This window comes from Dendrobates tinctorius, unplaced genomic scaffold, assembly GCF_039654945.1.
Source record: "Dendrobates tinctorius isolate UK_male_01 unplaced genomic scaffold, ASM3965494v1 ptg000144l, whole genome shotgun sequence".
NCBI lineage: Eukaryota > Metazoa > Chordata > Amphibia > Anura > Dendrobatidae > Dendrobates > Dendrobates tinctorius.
Genome location: NW_027361811.1, coordinates 2,942,772 through 2,962,990, shown reverse-complemented (window position 1 = coordinate 2,962,990; position 20,219 = coordinate 2,942,772). Strand labels below are relative to the sequence as shown.

The window sequence follows — 20,219 nt, the reverse complement described above, 5'->3', positions numbered from 1 at the left end:
AACTATACTTAAAAAAAATTACAAATTATATATTTTGTACCCATAAATAAATATTTTTCTGAAAAAGAAACAAAACACAAACAAAAAAAACTACCCGTATTTGGCATCGGCGCGTCAGGAACAACCAGACCTATAAAAATGTCCCAGTAGTTAGCCCCTTCCATGAACACCGCAAGAAAAAAATCCAAAACGATGCAAAAAAAAAAAATATGCTTTTTCATCGTATCGCGTTAAAAAAAAAGACAACTGTAAATAAAAGTGGTATAGCTGAAAACATCATCTTGTCCGGCAAAAAACAAGCTGCAATACAGCTCCGTCAGTGGAAAATTAAAAAAGTTATAGCTCTCAGAATAAAGTGATGCAGCGCTGGAGTCCTGGGTTCAAATCCCAACAAGGACAACATCTGCAAGGAGTTTCTATGTTCTCCCCGTGTTTGCGTGGGTTTCCTCCCACATTCCAAAGACAGATTTTGGAACTTAGGGATAGGGAACTTAGATTGTGAGCCCCATTGGGGACAGCGATGATAATATGTGCGAACTTTAAAGCGCTGTGGAATATGTTGGCGCTATATAAAGAGATTACTACAACGGCAGTTTGCAATTTTCACTCAGGAGAAATTGCACAACTTTTTCCTATTTGCACTTAAAAAAACAAAAATTGAGCTAAAACAACATTTTAGCGATAAAATGTAATTATACTTTCTTCACTGCCCAATGGTATGGATTTCTGTGATGCACATGTGGTGTCAACATGCTCACTGCACCCCTAGATGAATTCATTGAGAGGTGTTGTTTGGAAAATGATATGACTTAGGCTGGGTTCACGTGTAGCGGAACTCTCGCTGAAATTACTGCGAGAATTCCGGGATTCCATTCCGCGGGAAAATAGCATTTTAAATTCCCGCAATTTTCCAGCGGAAAAACTAGCATTTTGCAAGCGTAATTAGCTTGCAGAATTGCTAGTGTTTTCCAAGCGATCTGGAGCATCGCTTGGAGAACTGATTGACAGGTTGGTCACACACGTCAAACATAGTGTTTGACGAGTGTGACCAACTTTTTATTATTGAGGCCGCCTATGCGGCATCAATAGTAAAAGATAGAATGTAAAAAATAATAATAAAAAAAAAATATTGTTATTCTCACCGGGAGCGTGGAGAGAGGCGGGAAGGCTGCGCGGGACATCGGAAGGTGAGAATAACAATATTTTTTATTTTAAATTCTATTTTTTACAGGGATATGGTACCCAAAGCCTGGAGGACAGTCTCCTCTCCTCTCCTCCGGACCGTGGGTACCATCCGCAAATGTTCTGCTTACTTTTCGCATGGTGTACACAGCCACATGCGGAAAGTAAGCAGAACAATGCATTCCTATGGGTGCGGATCGCCGCGATTCAGCAAAATTAATGAGCACGCGGCGTTTTTTACCGCGAAGCGATTCCGCCTCGGTAAAAACCGCAGCATTTGCACAGCATTGCGGAATCCCATAGGAATGCATGGGATGCTTATCGCGTTTTCGCGGCAAAATTGCGCTGTTAAAACTGCTGCAGAAACGCGAAAAAAACGCCACGTGTGAACTCAGCCTTATGGGGGGGGGGGGGGGGGGGGGGGGAGTTCAGCTGTTCTTGTACATCAAGGGATCCTGGGTAGTAGATTCCAAAGAAATGGCGCAGCACACGAGAAATCTTGCAGACGGGAGTGGGAGGTTCTGATTATTAAAGATGTTAACCTTAGGTCATTAGCAGAACGGAGGGAACGGGTAGTGTGGTAGACTGAGACGAGGGAGGAGATGTAGGGTGTGCTAAACCGTGGAGCACTTTGTGGGTGAGAGTGATAAGTTTATATTTAACTCTGGAGTGGACGGGCAACCAGTGCAAACAAGGTAGAGGCATCATTGTAACGGCTGGTGAGGACATTATAAATTTCTGTGACGCACCAGGGGGTTCAAAGTGCTCACCACACATCTATGTAAGTTCCTTGAGGAGCCTAGTTTCCAAAACAGGGTCATTTGTGGTTGGTTTCTACTGCTTAGGCACATCAGGGGCTCTCCAAGCACGACTTGGTGTCCGATCTCGATTCCAGCAAAATTTTGCATTCAAAAAGTCAAGAGGCGCTGCTTCCCTTCCGAGCCCTAACGTGCATCCAAACAGTTTTCCTCCCACATACGGCATATCAGCATGTGCAACAGAAATTGCACAACAAATTTTGTAGTCCATTTTCTCATAATGCCATTGTGAAAAAAAAGGCTATAAAGTAACATTTTTGTAAAGTAAAGTTAAATATTGATTTTTTTTTCCTTCCACATTGCTTCAGATCTTGAAGGGTTATCAAACTTCTGAAATGTGGATTTAAGCAATTTTAGGGGTGCAGTTTAAATGGTGTCAACTTTAGGTATTTTCTGTCATATAGGTTTGTCAAAGTCACTTCAAATGTGATGTTTAAAAAAAATTATTTTGTAAATTTTGTTGGTAAAAATTAGAAAAATCGCTGGTCAATTTTTAACCCTTCCAACTACTTAATAAAAAAAATTGTTTAAAAAAATTGTGCTGATGTAAAAGTAGACATTTGAGAAATGTTATTTATTAACTCCTTTACCTCCCAAGCCTGTTTGCATCTTCATGGCCAGGTCAAATTTTACAATTCTGACCAGTGTCACTTTATGTGGTAGTAACTCTGGAACGCTTCAACGGTTCCCACTGATTTTGAGAAAGATTTTTCGTGACATATTGTGACATATTGTGCTTGTGCTAGATATCGTGACATATTGTGCTTGTGCTAGAGGAGGAAGACCTGTGAAGACTCAGACGTCAAGGTTAGATTTCAGAAAGGCAGATTTTAAGGGATTCAGAAAGAGAATTGGAGGGATCCAATGGCTGGATTTCCTTAAAGACAAAAATGTCCAGGAAGGATGGGAAATCTTGAAAGGTGAAATTCTCAAAGCACAATTGTTAACAATTCCGAAAAGAGGGAAGAATAGGAAGCATTTAAGGAAACCAGGATGGATGAATACAGAACTTAAGCACATGCTAAAAAGGAAGAAAAAAATGTTTATAAAATGGAAAGAGGGAGGCATATCTAAAGAAGAATATAATGCTGTCTGCAGAACCTGCAGGGCACAGATCAGATTATCTAAAGCTGAAAATGAATTGAGGCTTGCAAGAGATGTCAAAAGCAATAATAAAGGATTTTGGGGATATGTCAAAAGTACAAGAAAAGTCAAAGATGCTATAGGATTTTTACAGGATGAAAATGATGAAATGGTAAGACAGGATGTTGAGAAGGCCGAACTTTTAAATTCCTATTTTGCATCTGTTTTCTCTCAGAAAGGAAATGTAACATCAACTGTTCTTCACTGTCCTATTAAGGGAATAGAAGAATCCAGGATATCTATAAACAGAAAAGATAGTGAGGAAACACTTAGCTAACCTAAATGAATTCAAGTCTCCAGGTCCAGATGAATTTTACCCCAGAGTACTGAAGGAAATAGCAGAAGAAATTTTTGAACCCCTCTCCATAATCTTTGAAAATTCTTGGAGAACAGGAGAAGTCCCAGAAGACTGGAGAAGAGCAAATATTGTTACTATCTTCAAAAAGGGGAGGAAGGTGGACCCAGGCAACTATAGGCCGGTGAGTCTGACTTCTATACCAGGAAAGATCTTTGAACAGATTATTAAACAACATGTATGTCAGTACCTGGATAAGAATGAAGTGATTAAACAGAGTCAGCATGGGTTTGTAACTAATAAGTCATGTCAAACTAACTTAATTTCCTTCTATGACGGAATCACTGATTGGGTGGATCAAGGAAATGCTGTAGATATAGTATATCTTGACTTCAGCAAAGCATTTGACAAAGTATCTCATACAATCCTTATTGAAAAAATGACTAAGTATGGAATGGACAAGGCAACTGTTAGGTGGATTCATAACTGGCTTAGTGATCGGACCCAAAGAGTGGTCGTAAATGGCTTCACATCCAGTTGGAAGAAAGTGTCAAGTGGGGTACCACAGGGCTCTGTCCTGGGCCCTGTATTGTTCAACATCTTTATCAATGATTTAGATGAAGGAATTGAGGGTAAACTGATTAAATTTGCTGATGACACAAAGCTAGGAGGGATAGCTAATACTAGAGAAGAGAGAGAGAGGATTCAAAAAGATATAAATAAACTGGAGAAGTGGGCAGCAACTAACAGAATGGTTTTTAACAGGGAAAAATGCAAAGTACTACATCTGGGCAATAAAAATGAAAAAAGCATATACAGAATGGGAGGAATAGGGCTAAGTGACAGCACATGTGAAAAAGACTTGGGTATACTAATAGATCACAGACTGAATATGAGTCAACAGTGTGATGCAGCAGCAAAAAGGCAAATGCAATTCTAGCATGTATTAACAGAAGCATACAGTCTAGATCACGTGAAGTCATTATTTCCCTCTACTCCTCTTTGGTCAGACCTCATCTGGAATATTGTGTTCAGTTTTGGGCACCACATTTTAAAAAAGACATCAACAAACTGGAGCAAGTTCAGAAAAGAGCGACCAGAATGGTGACCGGTCTGCAAACCCTGTCTTATGAGGAAAGGTTGCAGGTTTTAGGAATGTTTAGTTTGAAAACAGAAGACTGAGAGGAGACTTAATAGCTGTCTACAAATATCTAAAGGGCTGTCACATTGTAGAAGGATCAACTTTATTCTCATTTGCACAAGGAAAGACTAGAAGCAATGGGATGAAACTGAATGGGAGGAGACACAGATTAGATATTAGAAAAAACTTTTTGACAGTTAGAGTGATCAATGAGTGGAACAAGCTGCCACGAGAAGTGGTGAGTTCTCCTTCAATGGAAGTCTTCAAACAGAGGCTGGACAGACATCTGACTGGGATGATTTAGCGAATCCTGCTTTGAGCAGGGGGTTGGACCAGATGGCCCAGGAGGTCCCTTCCAACTCTACGATTCTATGATTCATGATAGTAGTAACATTTATTTGATATAATTTGCGTTTGTGAAAGAAAACGAAATTTGGTAAAAAATTAGCAATTTTCAAACTTTTAGTTTTTATGCCCTTAAATCAGAGTTATATCACACAAAATAGTTAACAAGTAACAGTTCTCACACGATTATTTTACATACGCACAATTTTTTAAATGAATCTGTGTCATCATGTTGCGTTTGGAGAGCTCTGATGTGCCGTGAAGATAAAAAATTAAATTTTTCCCACAAAAATGTTATTTTATCTCCAAATTTTTTATTTTCACAAGGCTACCAGAAAAATGGACCCCAAAGATTTGTGGACATAAACTACCTTCAAGGCACAGTACAAACGTCAGAAGGAAAGAAGCGCCATATAGGAGTTAAGATTTTCCTCTTCTGGTTTAAGGGTGCCATGTCACATTAAACATAACCCATTTACAAACTACACTTCTCAATGATTTCACCTAGCGGTGCAGTGATCATATTGACAGCACATATGTGCCACAGAATTATACTATTGGGCAGTGAAGAAAAACTAATTACACTTTAAGACAAAAATATTTGGTTTTAGCCTCAGAATTTACAGTGGGGAAAAAAGTATTTATTCAACCACCCTCTGAAATGTAAAGTGCTGCGGAATATGTTGGCGCTATAAAAATAAAATTTATTATATTATTATAACCACCAATTGTGCGAGTTCTCCTACTTAAACAGATGAGAGAGGCCTATAATTGACATCATCGGTAGACTACAACTATGAGAGTCAAAATGAGAAAACAAATCCAGAAAATCACCTTGTCTGATTTGGCAAGATTTATTTTGCAAATTATGGTGGAAAATAAGTATTGGTCCCTAAAAACATGCAATATTTCTGGCTCTCACAGACCGGTAACTTCTTCTTTAAGAGGCTCCTCTGTCCTCCACTCATTACCTGTAGTAATGGCACCTGTTTGAACTTGTTATCAGTATAAAAGACACCTGTCCACAACCTCAAACAGTCACACTCCAAACTCCACTATGGTGAATACTAAAGAGCTGTCAAAGGACACCAGAAACAAAATTGTAGCCCTTCACCATGTTGGCAAGACTGAATCTGCAATAAGCAAGCAGCTTGGTGTGATGAAATCAACTGTGGGAGCAATAATAAAAAAAATGGAAGACATACAAGATCACTGATAATCTCCGTCGATCTGGGGCCCCACGCAAGATCTCAACCAATGGGGTCAAAATGATCACAAGAATGGTGAGCCAAAATCCCAGAACCACACGGGGGATCTAGTGAATAATCTGCATAGAGCTGGAACCACTGTAAAAAAGGCTACCATCAGTAACACAATACGCCACCAGGGACTAAGATCCTGCAGTGCCAGACGTGTCCCCCTGCTTAAGCCAGTACATGTCCGGGTTCAACTGAATTTTGCAAGAGAGAATTTGGATTATCCAGAAGAGTATTGGGAGAATGTCATATGGTCTGATGAAACCAAAGTAGAACTGTTTGGTAGAAACAAAACTCGTCGTGTTTGGAGGAGACAGAATGCTGAGTTGCATCCAAAGAACACCATACCTACTGTGAAGCATGGGGGTGGCAACGTCATGCTTTGGGGCTGTTTCTCTGCAAAGAGACCAGGACAACTGATCCGTGTACATGAAAGAATGAATGGGGCCATGTATCGTGAGATGTTGAGTGCAAACCTTCTTCTATCAGCAAGGGCATTGAAGATGGAACGTGTATGGGTCTTCCAGCATGATAATGATCCCAAGCACACCACCAGGGCAACAAAGGAGTGGGTTTGTAAGAAGCATATGAAGGTCTTGGAGTGGCCTAGCCAGTCTCTAGATCTCAACCCACAGAAAACCTTGGGAGGGATTTGAAAGTCCGTGTTGCCAGCGACCGGAGCAAAACATCACTGCTCTAGAGATCTGCATGGAGGAATGGGCCAACATACCACCAACAGTGTGTACCAACCTTGTGAAGACTTACAGAAAACGTTTGACCTCTATCATTGCCAAGAATGGATATATAACAAAATATTGAGATGAACTTTTTTTTTGTTAATGACCAAATACTTATTTTCCACCATAATTTGAAAAATAAATCTTGCCAAATCAGATAAGGTGATTTTCTGGATTTGTTTTTTTCATTTTGACTCTCTTAGTTGTGGTCTACCTATGATTTCAATTATAAGCCTCTCTCATCTTTTTAAGTGGGAGAACTTGCACAATTGATGGCTGACTAAATACTTTTTTTCCCCACTGTACATTTTCACAAGGTGAAATGTGCAAAAATGGCACTAAAGTTTGCCCCACAATTTCAGCTGAAAGTAGACATACCCCATATGTGGCTGTAAAGTACTACTTAGGCTGGTTTCACATTAGCGCTTTTTAAGCGCACGCACGGCCGGGGGTAGCTCCGCCCCCGAGCCGGCTCTCTGCCCGGCGTGCCTGCCCCTTGCTTGTAGCGCCGCCTCCTAGCGCACAGCGGCGCCTGCGATCGGCGCACCCTATCTTTAGCATAGGGTGCGCAGATCATGCGCAGATCGTGCGCAGGCCGTGCGCTAGTTGCGCTTTGACCTGCGCTGCGCACTTTTGACGGTGCGCCGTGCGCACCAAAATCCGAAAAGTTTGATTTTGGCGCGCACGGCGCACCGTCAAAAGTGCGCAGCGCAGGTCAAAGCGCAACTAGCGCACGGCCTGCGCACGATCTGCGCACCCTATGCTAAAGATAGGGTGCGCCGATCGCAGGTGCCGCTGTGCGCTAGGAGGCGGCGCTACAAGCAAGGGGCGGGCACGCCGGGCAGAGAGCCGGCTCGGGGGCGGAGCTACCCCCGGCCGTGCGTGCGCTTAAAAAGCGCTAATGTGAAACCAGCCTTAGCCATACGGAGTGATTCGGGAGGGACAGAGCGCTATTTGCCTCCTGGAGTGCAGATTTTGCTAGAATAGTTTGCGGACTACATATAGAGAGCCCTTAAGTGCTAGAAGAGCAGAATACCTGTCTCAAGTGACCCCATTTTGGAAATTATACCCCTTTGGGAATTTATCTACAGGTGTAGTGATGATTTGACTCCATGGGTGTTTTCCAGAAACACAAAGCAGTGGATGTTGCTGAGTGAAAATTGCAAACTGCCGTTGTAGTGACCAGTACTTTGCAGTAACCAGTGACCAGCTAATGCTTCTGGAGACATGTACCCGTAAATTAGACGGGCACTTATCGCTACAGAAATACCTAACACATGGACACTAACTGTGGTTTAGGCACAGTGTGGGGCTCAGAAAAGAGAGAGGCACATGTCATATCAAACAAATTTTACCACCATCATGAAGTACAATATGACACAAAAAAATTACTGTGATCCATTGAAGTGTTCCAGAGCTACTACCTCAAAGTGACGCTGGTTAGAATTGAAACATTTGGCCGGGTCATGAAGGTGAAAACAGGCTTGGGGGATAAAGGGGTTAACCAGTAAAATACAGAAAGCCATGGATGATATCCGTGTGTATCCTTTTTTTTCCCTCAAGAGGCCATTGACTTGCATTTGCAAGTTTGATGGAAAGTAGGATATGTCTCCATATTTTTATTTTTTTTTTTTACAGGCAATCAGTATGAAAAAAAGGGAAACCTGAATAGGTACATTCTTTATATATACGCAGAACTATCAGATCGCAAAAACATATTAAAAAAATATGAAAGCAGCCTAATAATGGTATTAAACAAACAAAAAATATGCACTAAGAATAAACATGCAACATGCACGTTAATAATGATACAAAAAGAAACCCAAACAGCAATTATGCGGCAAAAACTGACAACATTAGAACACCACAACAAACACAGTATAAATTGCCAATAAAATATAGATATTATTATAAATAATTAAACCAAAATTATACAAAAACAAAAAACAAATTTAATAATAACAGGGATACTGCTTGTCCAAACAGGGAGCCATATTACACATTGCCCAAAAACAAAAATAATGCAGTTTCTAATCCAGGATATGTAAAATCAATATATTGCACTGGTCTAGATATAGCACGCATAGCCTGCATTAATATCCATGGAAACATATAGATCGGAAACTACCACTAACATAGTGCCATATTTAGTACAAGCTATCAGTCGAACATCCCATCGGCGGATATTAGCTACTCACAAATGGCACTTTTACAAAATCCAGCTGCTGCAGCATCTCAACGAGGGTGACCCAGATCGGCGCGCTGAATTTGCAGAAAGGGCAAAACAAAAATTGGAACAGGACCCTCAGTTTACACAGAACATTATGTTCAGTGATGAGGCAAACTTTTTTTGGTGGACCATTTATATGGATACACCTAAATAAAATGGGAATGGGGAGTTTTCTTGCGTAGGGTGTCTTGCATTGGAATCTGTTGCAATGACCCTGGTACTGCGTTCACCAGACATCAACACAATTTCTATCCGCTCCTCACGTGTTAACCTCTGCAACATGTCAATGGCTTAACCAAAGAGAAACTTGTAAATAACTCATGAAAGAATAAAGTTACCTTAAAACCAAGAACACCATTGTTTTTCTTGTGAAATTCTCAATAAGTCTGGTGTGTCACATGACACTCTTCCCATTGGAAAAAATAAAGTTGTATCCAAAATGGCCGACTTCAAAATGGCCGCCATGATCACCACCCATCTTGAAAAGTTTTCCCCCTTCCATATACTGTGCCACAAACAGGAAGTTGATATCACCAACCATTCCCATTTTATTTAGGTGTATCTATATACATGGCCAACCCTGTGTACACGAGTCTGTTTGGAATGTAAAGGTACAGTGTCAATTTGTTTTTCTCAAAATAGACATGGATAAATCAGGTATAAGGTGCCTGTGCATAAAAGCTAAAGTAGACTAAACCATATTGGACATACATATGGTACCTATGCATCAAGGACATAATACGTTAAGTCATATTGAACAAAGAAGCAGTAAGTTGCAAAACAGATCTGAATAAACACCAGCAGATGGCATCACATAATACAAACAACTTTGTAGGTATTGGGAGTGCAGGGGAGTAAGTCCCCAACACACATTTTGTATAGGCTTCTTCCAGGGGGGGTTACTCATCTGAAAGCAGCATAATGTAGAAAGAGAAATTCTGATTCCAACCATGTATTACTTTGTTTACTGGGTGCAGCAGTTGTGACACAATTATAGTATTTAGATGTAGCAGAGCTGAAAAGCTAACCCTGCCCACACTATAGCTTTCTGACTACACTGTCTATTAACAGTAAACTGATTATCACTGGAGGGGGTATGGTGGGACCAGTACTCATGTCAGCTGAACAGCTAATATCCAGGCAGTTATAAAACATTTATTCTACTGGAAAACCAGCACACAACCTAATAAGTGATACATAACTGAAATCTGTGTCTCAGATCCTACCTCCTACTCTGCTCAGATTACATGGGAAAAAATCTGTTGGTAGATTCTATTTAACTCCGCAGTCAATTTTCATTTTCCATTTCCGTTTCATCCTCCACTTCTTCTCAGAGCCATAACTCTTTTTTCTGCCCACATAGACATAGGAGGGCTTGTTTTTTTGCGGGACGAGCTTTGGACTTAAAGTCTCCCTTCAACCTTAATAACTATGTTACCTTTGAATTAAACTATTCTTTTTACCACATAATGTACTCGAAAACAGGAAGAAAAAATCCGAGTGTGGTGAAATTGTGAAAAAAATACACAATTCAAATTTTTGGGGAACTGTGTTTCCTGTGTACATTTTGTGGTAAAAATTACCCTGTAATATTATTCTCCTCATCAATACAATTATGGCGATAACAAAACATGTCTAGTTTTTTATAATTTTTTTAAATTATTTTAATGGTGAAAAAAAAATCAGAAGTTTGCAAAAGAAAATTTGGGGGTTGTGTCACCATTTTCAGAGACTCGTGACATTTTTAATTTTTGGCTGATGGAGCTGTATGTATGATGGCTTATTTTTGCGGGACAAGACAACGTTTTTAATAGTACCATTTTGGAACAAATTGACTTTTTGATCGCTTGTTACAGCATTTTTTGTGGATTTGCGTCGATCGAAAAAAGTTATTTTGGAATTCTTCATTTCTTTCTGTTTACAGTATTTACTGATCTGGTTAATTGTTTTTATATTTTGCTAGATCGGACTTTTCTGAACGCGACAATACCACATATGTATTTTTTTATATCTTTTCTTTCAATTGGGGTAAAGGTGGGCGATTTTAACTTGTTTTGTTTTTTTTTTTTATTTTAAAACTTTTTTTTTTTTACTGCTCTTGTTAGCCACCTTAAGGAAGCATCGCTTTATATAGCAGAAATCACAGTCTTCTTTGAAGCCCAGCCACAGGCAGGGTTTCAAAGGAGCTTTGTAATGACAGGCATGAGGGTCATCAGCTGACCCCCCTTCACTCCCACTGTCATGACAACCCATAGGCGACCTGCGATTGTGTCATGGGTGCGCCGTTTGGCGGAGTTAATAACACACGCACACGTCTGAATGTGTTAAATGGCGCTGTCAGACATTGACAGAGGCATTTAGCAAGTTAACAATCGTAGGCGGATCACTGCTCCACCCGCAATTGTTCTACACAGCCATCATCTGCCGGATATTTGGTGAGCTCCTTGTGTGAGCCCGCTCCGTACACCCACTTCTGACATGGACCGTGCATAAGGCGGATGTCATGGAGTGGCTAAGGATGCACATATACCCCATTCCTTTTATCCTTTACCATCTTTTGGATGAAGGTGACAGACATGTTTTTTTCACCTGTATGTGCTACATTTGTACAATCTCATTTTAAAAAGACAGATCCTTGTAAATTTGTGTACCTGCTAAGTACCATTAATTTGGGTGCTCATTCAATGTTTGGTCAACCATAAGCAGAGTAATACAATTTATTTTGAACAACCACATGGAGGCAATATAACACAAAGAATGGTATAGAACACCTCGGTCTTCCCATTCAATGATTTTATAACTTATTATACCTTTTATTTAACAAATTGCACAACAACAAAAAAGTACAAAAAGTAACAACATTCATAGCTAAATATAATTACAATTTTAAAATGACAGTAAATTAAATGTTTAAAAATGTACAGTTTGGTAAAAATCACAAACAAAAGACTACAAAAAAGGCATATATTAGAAGAATTTCGTGGAATGGCATATTATAGAATTGCTTTCCATTTCCTTGTGATCCTCCTTGAGATGGTTCTACTCATTCACTGGAGTCCAGCTGTGTTTATTTAAACTGATAGGACTTGATTTGTAAAGGCACACACCTGTCTATACAAGACCTCACAGCTCACGTGCATGTCAGACCAAATAAGAATCATGAGGTCAAAGGAACTGGCCAAGGAGCTCAGAGACACAATTGTGGCAAGACACAGATCTGGACAAGGTTACAAAAGAACTTCTGCAGTATTCAAGGTTCCTAAGAGCACAGAGGCCTCCATAATTCTTAAATGAAAGAAGTTTGAGACCACCAGAAGTCTTCCTAGACCTGGCCATCCAGCCAAACTGAGCAATCATGGGGGAAGAGCCTTGGTGGGAGAGGTAAAAAAAAGAACCACAAGATCACTGTGGCTGAGTTCCACAGATGCAGTAGGGAGATGAGAGAAAGTTCCACAAAGTCAACTATCACTGATGCCCTCTACCAGTCAGTTCTTTATGGCAGAGTGGCCCGAAGGAAGCCTCTCCTCAGTGCCAGACATATGAAAGCCCGCATAGAGTTTGCTAAAAACTCCCGGTGTGTCATCCGTGTGCTCGTGCGCAGGATGTTTTGCAGCCCGTGCTGCCGATAAAAAACATATAAGTCTAGGCGGGGGTCATACAGACACATGGTCCGTGAAAATACACTAACATGTGCACAGACCCATTCACTTGAATGGGTCTATGTGTGTGTCTCCGATACGTGTGGAAAGTGTCACCACACGTACTGGAGACAACGATCTGTGAAAGAGCCCGTATAAAGCATGATCTATCACAGGCTAAGTGAGAATGAAAAGGCACCATAAAATTCAATTTGGGTTGAAACCCCAAATCTCCTTTTAAAATAGGAGGACATGGAATTTCTATATATGGAAAAAGATGTAATGACTCTTTAATGGTGGTACTTTCTCATGAGGGTGGAAAATTCTTTATGGTCCATTGTGTCCCTCATTAAGGCGTGGAAGGCATACCTTAATAGTGAGTGCTACTCACCCTGACTTGCTACCTAACTATGTTGCAATAATTTCTCTGAGCAACACAGATTTTCCTCCTCTGCCTTCTGTGTGTCCGACTGCTATGCTTGGGAAAACAATTTATTTCAAAGATAGGATTACTATCAAGAAGCATGAGAACAATGACAGCAATCAGCCAAAGCTAACCGATGAACCAGTCATATCACCAGCAGATCAGTTCATATTAATTCTTTAAAGGATCATGCAAAGCCCTACTAGCAGCACCTCAGACAATACAATAATATCCATAAAACCATGCATTAGGCATTCATTGACTTGGAGAGTATCTTCCAAACAATTACTAACTATGAAGTCACTGTTCTCACGTTACACTTAGTCATTATGCCACATTAACGCTTGACAAACCATTGGGCTAACTGCCATTACAATGTACCACATAGAAGTGGGCAGTTTCTGCATTACCCAACTTTAAGACATTTTATTGAGGGTCAAGATTTGGTGTTTGGCAGCACTTGGTCTCAGTCAAATATCTATCCTGCAACCTGTGGTAAATGAGAGATGTTCTGTGGTCTTCTTTTTTGTGATTTTTACTTTTAGTAAACAGAACTTACGTTTTAAGCCTCTATTGCAATATTCACAGTAAGGCTAGTTTCACACTAGCATTTTGGAGCACAGCGACGGCCTGTGCACGGCCGCCGCTAAGCCCCGCCCCCTGCCGCGCCTCCGCCGGTAGCTCCGCCCACCGGCACATGACGCTACATGCGCCCTGCGTCCCCTATCTTCATCACAGAGGGCGCAGGCCGTGCGCAGTCTGCGCACAGTCTGCGTTTGGCGGCGCATGCGTCCTTTTGACGGTGCGCCGACCTGCGCCAAACGCAACCAGCTGCAGTTTGGTTGCGTCGGTGCACCGTCAAAAAGGCGCATGCGCCGCCAAACGCATACTGCGCACGGCCTGCGCCCCCTGTGATAAAGATAGGGGACGCAGGGCGCATGCAGCGTCATGCGCCGGTAGGCGGAGCTACCGGCGGAGGCGCGACAGGGGGCGGGGCTTAGCGGCGGCCGTGTGCAGGCCGTCGCTGCGCTCATAAACGCTAGTGTGAAACTAGCCTAAAAGAGCGAGATGAAATGCAACCATTGTTGGGGTTGGAGGGCTCCTTTTCCCACAAACGCATAAGTCTCAGTGCTGTTATGTGTATGTATTTATATATGTTGGCCAGTTGAAAAAAATATGAAATGAGACACAACTGCATGCCACCTACCACTAAGTGAAACCTCAATCTCCCACAAGGCAACCATACTTCATTTGTGCCCACATAAATCCGATGACACAATAAATGTAAAGACTGCTTTCCCTGCAAGTCTTCAAATGTACTACTTTTCAAATGATCACAGCATGTGAGAAAACAAAGTATCAGACCACTAAGGAGACAGCAGCCCCTGAATTTAACTACAGGGCAAAATTAGAGACATGTTCTGAAATTATTCAGAAGAAAATTAAACAAGATCTTGCCATTTCTATAATATTCTCATTAGCAGCCTGTTAACTAGTACTTTGTAGCAATTCAAACTTAGGAAATGGAAAGACTTTGACAGAGTATAGAATATCGGGAGCTGCTGTGCAGTCCTGGTATGATATCAGTGACTTACTTGCTGGTTTCCCCTATAACGGAAATAAAAATAATAGGGAAGTAGGGGAACCTTGCTCCAGCTCTAGCTCTGCGAGACAGAACTCTCTGTAAGATTAGCTACTGCTTTGGCTGACCCAGCCATTCATTCAAATGATCGCCACATAATACCACATTCCTTTCTGTAAATGAGACAAACTTTTTAAGGTTTTGACCAATAACATGAAATTTAGTTATTTTACTCCTTTTATATGGCACCATTAATTGGGGATCACAATCTAAATTCCCGATCAGTCTTTTGGAGTGTGGGAGGAAACCGGAGAACCCGGAGGAAACCCACGCATAAACGGGGAGAACATACAAACTCCTTGCAGATGTTGTCCTTGGTGGAGTTTGAACCCAGGACCCCAGCGCTGCAATGAAATGTGTAACAGATGAAAACAAAATGTTTCTCTGGATTTTTTTTATAAACACTTCTCCATAAATCTTTTTTGCTTTTGATTGATCTAGCACCTATGTAAATGACTTAAAGGGAACTTGTCAACACGATTGTACTGAGTAACCTATGGTGTCAGGTTGGCGATGTTATACTGATGCGTCTTGTGGTGGTTGTTTAAGCTTTATTTTCAGTTTTGAGTAAAAGATATGTTTGTGCCTTGCTTACGTATTCATTTGTATGGCTTATGACAGGTCACTGACCTGCCCCCTGGGGGTTCAAGATGCTCACCACACATCTAGATAAATTCCTAAAGGGGTCTAGTTTCCAAAATGGGGTAATTTGTGGGGTGTTTCCACTTTTTAGGCTCATCGGGGGCTCTCCAAACTTGACATGTCGTCCACCATCTATTCCAGCCAATTTAGCATTTCAAAACTCAAACGGTGCTCCTTCCCTTCTGAGCCCTGCCGCGCACAAAACAGTAGTTTTCCACCACATATGGGGTATTGGCGTACTCAGGAGAAATCGCTCAACAAATTTTATGGTGCATTTTCTCCTGTTACCATTGTGAAAATGAAAAATTTGGTGCTAAAGTAACATTTTTGTTGGAAAAAGTTAAATGAAGATTTTTTTTAACCCCTTCATGACCGCCAATACATCTTTTAACCGACCTGATATCTAAGAGAATAGCATCACCATACAGGGGACAATCCAGCAGCTGTCAGCTGTACACTCTAGCTGACAACTTTCTGCATCAGCCACGATCAGTGTTTGCACTGTCCAAATCTGTTTAACCCCTTAGATGCTGCTGTCAATAGGGACTCCATCATGTAAATGGTTAAAAGAGGGTGGCTTCTCCCTCTTTATCTCCATCGGCACCCTGAGATCATGATTGTGTGGTCCTGATGTTTGGCATGGCAATTCACGACCAAATAGCGGCCTTAGAGTCTGACGCTGTTGTAGCCTGTTCAGAAGTTAGCGCCATTTAGGTGGTAAAAATACGCATTTTCATTCCTGACATGCCACTTTGCATTAATTCTTAAAAATCATCAGAAGGGTTAAGAAACTACCTGACTGCAGTTTTCAATATGTCAGGAGGTGCTGTTTTTAAAATGGTATCACTTTTGGGGTTTTCCATTATATATGACCCTCAAAGTCACTTCAAACATGGATAGGTCCCTTAAAAAAATAAATTTTGTAAATTTCCTTGAAAAAACGAAAAATTAGTGCTACATTTTTTAAACCTCCTAAAAGGCTAATAAAATAAAATAACATTTTAGAAATGGTGCTGATGTAAAGGAGACATGTGGGAAATGTTATTTATTAATGTTTTGCTGTGGTATGACTATCTGGATTAAAGGGATAATCATTCAAAGTTTTAAAATTGCTAATTTTTTAACATTTTTCTCAAATTTCTGATAATTTTTATAAAAAAAACCAAAACATATCAACCTAAATTTACCATTATCATAGAGCATAATGCGTCAGGAAAAAACAATCTCAAAATCCCTGGGATTTGTTGAAGCGTTCCAGAGTTATTACCAGATAAATTGACACTTCTCATGTACAGCACCATGTTCTCATGTACAGCACCATGGAATCAATGGTGCTATATAAATAAATAATAATAATAATAATAATAATAATAATAACAACAACAACAACAACACTGGTCAGATTTCAAAAATTTGGCTCTGCCACTAAGGGGTTAATATAGGCCCCTCAGAGTCACTTCAAATGTGATATGATCCGTAAAAAAATGGTTATATTAATTTTATGGAAAAATGAGAAATTGCTGATAAACTTTGAACTCTTTTAGCTTGAAACATTAGTTTTCAAAAATTGTGTTGACATGAAGTATACATGTGGGAAATGTTATTTATTAACTATTTTGTGTAACATAACTCTGGTTTAAGGACATAAAGATTAAAAGTTTGAAAATTTAGAAATTTCCAAAATTTTCGCCAAATTTCTGATATTCTCGGAAATAAACGCAAGTTATATAGAAAATATGTTACTTCTATCATGAAGTAAAATATGTCCCGAAAACACAATCTCAGAATCACTGGGGTACATTGAAGCGTTCCAGAGTGATTACCTCAAAGTGACACTGGTCAGAATTAAAAAAAACTGGCCTGGTCACAAAGGGAAAAAACAGGCTCTGGCGTGAAAGTGTTAGGCTCTGTGCACATGGTGCGGATTTTGCTGCGGATCCACAGCGGATTTGGTCCTGCAGATTCGCAGCAGAACTGCAGGTCATGTACAGTACCATTATAGTGTAGGGAAATCAAAATCCGCTGCGGATTTTTCCGCGCAGATTTGCTGCGGATTGAAAACTGCAGCATGTGACTTCTTTTGTGCGGATTTCCTGCAGTTTTACACCTGCTCCATTCTAGAAATCCGCAGGGCAAATATGCACAAAAACTGCAGATAATCCGCAGAAAATCTGCACTAAATCCGCAGGTCTTTTCACCTGCGGATTTAGGCAAATCTGCGCGGAAAAATCCGCAGCACCTTCAAGAACGTCTGCACATAGCCTTAAAGGTACAGTCATGGCCAAAAGTTTAGAGAATGACACAAATATTAATTTTTACAAAGTCTACTGCTTCATTTTTTCTAATGGCAATTTGCATATACTCCAGAATGTTATAAAGAGTGATCAGCTTAACAGCAATTACTTGCAAAGTCAATATTTGCCTAGAAAATTAACTTTATCCCCCAAAACACATTTCAACATCATTGCAGCCCTGCCTTAAAAGGACCAGCTAACATCGTTTCAGTGATTGCTCCATTAATACAGGGGTGGGTGTTGATGAGGACAGGGCTGGAGATCAATCTGTCATGATTAAGTAAGAATGACACCACTGGACACTTTAAAAGGAGGCTGGTGCTTGGCATCATTGTTTCTCTTCTGCTAACCATGGTTATCTCTAAAGAAACACGTGCAGTCATCATTGCACTGCACAAAAATGGCCTAACAGGGAAGAGTATCGCAGCTAGAAAGATTGCACCTAAGTCAACAATCTATCGCATCATCAAGAACTTCAAGGAGAGAGGTTCCCTTGTTGCCAAAAAGGCTCCAGGGCGCCCAAGAAAGACCAGCAAGCGCCAGGACCGTCTCTTAAAAGTGTTTCAGCTGCGGGATCGGGCTACCAGCAGTGCAGAGCTTGCTCAGGAATGGCAGCAGGCAGGTGTGAGTGCATCTGCACGCACTGTGAGGCGGAGACTCTTGGAGCAAGGCCTGGTCTCAAGGAGGGCAGCAAAGAAGCCACTTCTCTCCAGAAAAAACATCATGGACAGACTGATATTCTGCAAGAGGTACAGGGAGTGGACTGCTGAGGACTGGGGTAAAGTCATTTTCTCTGATGAATCCCCTTTTCGATTGTTTGGGACATCTGGAAAACGGCTTATTCGGAGAAGACCAGGTGAGCGCTACCACCAGTCTTGTCTCATGCCAACTGTCAAGCATCCTGAAACCATTCATGTGTGGGGTGGCTTCTCAGCCAAGGGAATGGGCTCTCTCTCAGTCTTGCCTAAAAACACAGCCATGAATAAAGAATGGTACCAGAATGTCCTCCAAGAGCAACTTCTCCCAACCGTCCAAGAGCAGTTTGGCGATCAACAATGCCTTTTTCAACATGATGGAGCACCTTGCTATAAAGCAAAGGTGATAACTAAATGGCTCAGGGAACAAAACATAGAGATTTTGGGACCATGGCCTGGAAACTCCCCAGATCTTAATCCCATTGAGAACTTGTGGTCAATCATCAAGAGACGGGTGGACAAACAAAAACCTTCAAATTCAGACAAAATAAAAGCATTGATTTTGCAAGAATGGACTGCTATCAGTCAGGATTTGATCCAGAAGTTGATTGAGAGCATGCCAGGGAGAATTGCTGAGGTCCTGAAGAAGAAGGGTCAACACTGCAAATATTGACTTGCTGCATTAACTCATTCTAACTGTTAATAAAACCTTTTGTTACTCATAATATGATTGCAATTATATTTCTGTATGTGATAAAAACATCTGACAAACACACATAAAAAACAGAGGGCAGCAGATCATGTGAAAATATAATATTTGTGTCATTCTCTAAACTTTTGGCCATGACTGTATATTTATACTTCCTCTTTTTCCATAATTTTTTGGAACTAGCTTGAAAGAAAATGGTGGAAAAAGCACAAACAAAATGTTCAAAAGAATGGCTCTTTTCATTTGTATTGGAAAATGACTTGCTGTTCAAATGTTAACTATTGAAAGCCATCAAAATGCATCAGCCTTTCAAAGACAAAGTGTTTAAAGGAAGTAACGTACATTCCTCAGACGTTCAATACTTTACAATCAATGTCAATGGGGCGACTAAAAAGACACCCAGTAGCACCAGAGCGTTTTGTCCATGCTATTGATTAAAAAAAAAAATGGTAATGATTTTTTGCTGAATTGTTGAATGGAACTGTCTGTAAAATGCAAGCAAGTATAAATATATGTCCCAAAAAGACTACAAAAAAATTTTCTCCAAAAAATGCAGGGTGAAAAATTTTGAAAATGTTCTCAAGAAACAACAAAAAAATACTATAAAAATACACTTCAGGAATCGCTGCTTTTCTCTGGAGTTTTGTAAATCTGACGAGTCTTCTTCTCAAAAAACATGTTTTTGACCACTGGAAAGAGACTTCATATGAATATACCCGTAATTGTTTAAACACAGAAGACCTCAAAAATGATTACGGTAAATAAAAAAGCAGTTATAAGCCCCCCAAAAAATGGGTTATAATCTTGCCAATTATCCGGAATAATGGCTAATAATATGGAAACAAAATGGAAACGACTGTAATTGAAATAAACAAACATTTTCTGGTTTCATTTTAAGGAAACCAGAATTCTGAATGTCAAACATTTTTGTGCTTCTTTCAAATATGGTCAACCACACTGAACCTAGGTTGCAATAGAGATAGAGCCAAAAATACTAGAAGAAAAAGACCGTCATTTGTGTTACTGTA

At 40.4% G+C, this 20,219-nt stretch overlaps 1 protein-coding gene across 3 annotated transcripts in view; it reads right to left on the bottom strand.

Moving 5' to 3' along the window:
* Positions 1-20,219, bottom strand: part of FANCC (FA complementation group C) — a 342,843-nt gene that overhangs the window by 184,918 nt on the left and 137,706 nt on the right. The gene's annotated exons all lie outside the window — the stretch shown is intronic.